Below are 5,277 nucleotides of genomic sequence, written 5' to 3'. Positions count from 1 at the left end.
CACACACACACACACACACACACACACACACACACACACACACACAAGTGGTATGTCGCTGATGCTGCAGTCTACTTTTCACAGGCGATCAGACAGCCGTCGGAATATAAGGTTCGTGCATTCCGAACCTATAGGCAATGTTTATGTATAGTTATATCTGTTTGCCGACATTGTTCGAATAATATGAACAGGATTACGTCTACAGATTACGTCCACGGATACCTATAGGACATTACAATGCGCCTTCTAATGCAGACTTTAGGAGTTCACTGATAAAGACCGTCTACACTTCGGCCCGATTCCTATTTCGCGGGTGCGGCGACATATCGACACAGATAAGTTGCACAACTGCGTCAGTGAATAGAAGTGAAATTCATACAACAAACACGCGATTTGTATTTGTATAGTCTTAGCAGATTACAGCGTGAATCACGGACGAGCGAGCGTACGGCGCTTGTCTGCCAATGTCACACTATCATATATAATATATATATATATATATATATATATACATACATCAACTTAGCGAACAAATGACGCCGGCGTAAAGACGGGGTACGAACATTGATGATTAATTCAGCAATGATGAGCAAATCAATGACGAGCAATTCAAGCATGATAAGCATGCTTGTCTTTCAGGTGCAAAAGTCCGTATCACCGGGTAAACAAAAATGTCCGTATCAAACACTAAACTTTGTAGACGCGAGTAATATATGACCAGCTATAGCAATAAAAACGTCGTCGGTGTTTAAGCGACACGTCGGCGTACGTGAAAAGATTTCACCGTCGTTGTCGAAAGGGTTGAATTCGTCAGCCATATATACATCGTTACAACACACAAGGCTGCACTCGCAGCACATGTTTCAAACACGCGCGTACATACGGAGCGAGAGAGGGTACACGTATACAGTCGAGTTAACAAGCACTGGAACCATGCAGCCCGCAAAGGTGCGTCGAACAATAGCCGCATTCAACAAGGCACGGGCTGCCGCATGATAAAATATACAATGGCGATTTCAATTCCTACCGTAATTTTTATTTGCTCTCCGACAGAGAGCGCGACTCAGGAATGAATGCTTGTATTATGAACGCGCAGCGGTAGCCTCACGGAATTTGTTTGCGAAGAGTAAAAACGAAAACTGGATTCCCTCCCAATTATGTCTGCTATTATTCGACGTTATACGGACAAAAACAACGTCCATGCAGAAAACACCTGTACGTGTACTAGCAACACCAGTGAAATTCCCTCGGCTCGAATTTCGTAAACGTATCTCGTATATATAGCGAGCAAAGAGGTAACCCACAAAACCGAACGGCTATATATTATTGTGTTCTCTGTTAGACAAACTAACAAAGGCTTCGCGAAGAACAAATCAACTATGGTAGTCACGTTTGGCAAATTTGCTAGTAGAAAATATTATCGGAGCATTAAGTGTAGCAGAGATAGAAATTTCGTGAAGCAATCCGAGCTACAGTGTGAACGAATGTGAGTGGCTATCATAGAAGGGGGAGGCTGGCTATGGCCGAAGAGAGAATTGGTTCGGGGGAACGGCGCACAGTTTACAGGCAAACAGAGGCAAATCCTGTAAGTCCTAAACTTTAAACAGACATAATAGGTGTTGTAACGAGGCACATTCGGGGAGAGCTAGTAATTGTCACAAATAATAATAATTATTACAATAATAATAAATAATATATATATATATATACTCACCCACTCTCACCCACTCACTCACTCACTCACTCACTCACTCACTCACTCACTCACTCACTCACTCACTCACTCGCTCACTCACTCATTCACTCACTCACTCACTCGCTCGCTCATTCACCCAACGACTTCCAACTAACTTATTCAACCACCCACCAACCCCACCCTTTTCTCCTTCGCCCTTATATTTCGCTCTATCGCTCTCTTACAACACCCATATTCTTATTTACTATGTAGTAACGCATTTCCCTTTCCCTCGCTTTCACACACTCACACGAACGAACGCCCGCCCATGCACGCACGAACGCGTGCACGTTCGCACTCCGTACGCACACACACACACGTAAACGCTCACACACGCGCGCACACACACGCACACACACGCACATCCACACGCACACGCACACGCACACGCACACGCACACGCACACACACGCACACGCACACACACGCACACATACACACACATTAGAAAACATTAGTATCAGTGTCCTTCAGAGAAAATGAGAGCTTACCGAGTTTCCTCCCAACATCGAACAATGTGCGGTCGGTCCACGTGAGAAAGTTCCGCCTTGAATACAAATTACGTGAAGATCGAGTCCACGGCTACTACACACCGCCTTCGCGTAGCTGAAACGCCCGCCGCTGCGGTATAGCACCGACCCACACTACGTTCCTGCTTTACTTAGAACTTATAGAGAACACAACTCGTGTCCCAGCATAGCGTCAACCACTCGCATGCGTCTCGTCACCTCTCACGCGCGCTCACACACTCCGCTTAACTGGCACCGAAGTAGCCGCCGTCAGCAGCGGAGGCGGGAAAAAAAGTCGACGCGAAAAAAATCCCCAAGTACAAGTGAGTTCGGAGTATGGATTTCGAACTCGTCGACAGAGTGAGCTCGGGCCACCTTCGGGTGTGTTCGCGTTGCCTTGCCGCGCGGCTGACAACAATCGCGACTGCTGCGATCAGAGTTAGGGTTCGGTTTGCACGCACGGCTTGGCAGAGCCAGCTAACAGCTATTGTCAATGTCACCATTAGACTACTATCTGCCTACGCCGTACCGCTCGCAACTACCGACAGAGGGCGCGCGAACATCATACTCCGCGAAGTGATCGGCAGTTCACAAGCTGGAATCGCAAGTTCGGCCCGGCGAAATACTTATCATGTTAACTTGAATATTCTGTCATAATTTTTCGTTTGGAGTTGTTCTCGCGGGAAAACGAATAACTAACAAAGTGTTTTTAAGCTTAAAAGTAGGATTCGCGTATACGTTTCAAGCCTCGACACGAATACACACGGAAACAGCCAATCTCGCAACAAAACAATGAAATAAATTCTCGCAATAAATGCGAAAAGTACAAAAAAGTACTGTTTTTGATAAAAATCATGAATCGCATACAGCGCATATAATAATGACAGATGGAAAACAAAACTTCATTTCAATGTCAACTTTAAGCTTGAATTTCAGCAAGATTCGAATTACTTTTGCCGAACCCCATACCAAATGGTCGATTTATTTTTGAGTGAAGTAGAGCCTTATTTTCAATTAAGAACCTCTCGCTTGCACATAATTATAATTACACGGTCATGCTGCTAAATCACACTTAAACAGGAATCCAGATGCTTACCATTGTACAGTAAAATGCGATCTCAGAATTTTCTCTTCGGTCGCAGCATTCCACCATTCCCTATTGCTATATGCTAATGTACATGAACGATGGCGAGCGGGTCGGTTTTCGCTCTAGCCAGACAAGGCAATGATTTTAGGCCGATCTTATGCTGACCGATAAGGCAGATGCATGACCGAATGAGATGTGTACGATAAAATCCGATACCAGAATTACACATCGGTCCAAGGAGTAACTATCATAACTTAACACGTGAAATATATCACGATATCTATCTTTGCCGCTCGATAGCGCATCGCGCTGTTTCAAAAACGTGCCTTTCCCGCCGCTAGGGATGATGTAGCGCCACCTGCTAAAATGTACTGTGTGAAGATGATGTTAATCACTTCATTGTCACCATTTAGGAATAGCTATTCATATTATATGTCATGTATTTTATCATAATCATTTTGTAAGAACGTCTATATTCTATACTAAGTACTGTATAGAAGTACTGTAGGGTAGGTTTTTGATGTCTTCGATCTTGTGTGACGATGTGATCATCTGATGTCGTCGACAATGTGATCGATTATACTCACCGTTAATAGTAAAAGTAAAAAAAAATATTTCCACTTTTTCACAAAATGTAAGTAATTCTGTTCACTTTTCATGGTTAAATTGCTGCATTATACTTCCTATTTTACTATATTGTTCAATGTAAACATACACTCGTGACTCATACATAGCCCATAGCAAGCAATTAATGTCAGGATCATAATATCAAATTGTCCAGGTTTTTTTTAGATTTTTATCTAGTTGAGAAACAATCTTATCAGGTAAGAATTTGGCGATACATTTAGTCCTGTTAGTACCTACTTTTCATGTAAAAAAATTGCAACACAATTTTTTAAATATACACCATAGAAAATTCGTGACGTAGTCAATTTAAGAACATCATGCCTGCCCTGTAGTTAAATCTGCGTGCACTGTATTGTTACATGTATATGTTGCACACCGTATCTGTTGCCTGCAATGCTTTTCGTCTTGCAAGAAACTGGTTCTAACACCGGTCAAAACCTCCCCAAATGGGTGATCGGTGAAATGCAGTCGGTGAAGTAGCATAGATTGACGATTAGCACCATTTAACTTGCTGACATTGGAACAACGTTCGTCCGTCTATACGATGGCTGAATGTCAGGTTCAGCCGTCTTCCTACAAGTTGAGCCACGCGTGACTAACTGTTCGCGAGTCGACGCGACAACTTAAACGAAAACTGTCGCCGTTAAATATTAGTGACCGGATCGACGTGCGACACACTCGTCTTCTATAGGAACGAAGAACGCGAATGCCGATCACACCGACCGCGACACGTCGACTGTCGTCATGAGACCGCTACGTAAGTTTCTTTAATCTGGACAACAGAAAGCAACTCATGATATTGCAACATGTTCTGCTTGCATCTATGGCAAATACGGCATACGCATATACGCTCTTCTATGACACTATTTGTCATAGGATGATTCTTCTTATGACAAATATTGGCGAGTCAACTTCGTTCCGCTTTAACAGCTGAAATTCACTGCTTGCGTTCATAATAGCGCTCCCAAACTCCTACGATGCGCACAACACATACAACAATAATTGTCATTGGAAGAATCTTCCTATGACAAATAGTGTCATAGGAGAGCGTATATGCGTATGTCGTATTTGTCATAGGAAGAATCTTCCTATGACAAATAGTGTCATAGGAGAGCGTATATGCGTATGTCGTATTTGCCATAGATGCTAGCAGAACAGGCTGGATAATTAGCGAAAATAGTATAGTAAAACCCTTTTTTTTCGTGGGGTTCTAATTTTCGTGGATTTCGTGGGTCCATCAATCCACGAATTTATGTACCCAACGAAATATTATGTACGTATGTTAATTGCCGGTTCCGGAGTGGAGGCCACGAATTTAA

The 5,277-nt window shown here is 43.2% G+C and overlaps 1 protein-coding gene across 1 annotated transcript in view; it reads right to left on the bottom strand.

Moving 5' to 3' along the window:
- The window catches only part of LOC106809880 (ras association domain-containing protein 10-like), a 75,131-nt gene extending 72,474 nt beyond the window's left edge, over positions 1-2,657 (bottom strand). The window contains exon 1 of the mRNA XM_014813115.1: positions 2,227-2,657. The gene's annotated coding sequence lies outside the window, so the exon portion shown is untranslated. The remainder of the gene's footprint in view (positions 1-2,226) is intronic.
- Between the last annotated feature and the right edge of the window lie 2,620 nt (positions 2,658-5,277).

Source organism: Priapulus caudatus, unplaced genomic scaffold, assembly GCF_000485595.1.
Source record: "Priapulus caudatus unplaced genomic scaffold, Priapulus_caudatus-5.0.1 Scaffold393, whole genome shotgun sequence".
In the NCBI taxonomy this organism is placed as follows: domain Eukaryota; kingdom Metazoa; phylum Priapulida; class Priapulimorpha; order Priapulimorphida; family Priapulidae; genus Priapulus; species Priapulus caudatus.
The sequence above is the reverse complement of the archived record's forward strand: the minus strand, read 5'-3'. Positions and strand labels throughout refer to the sequence as shown.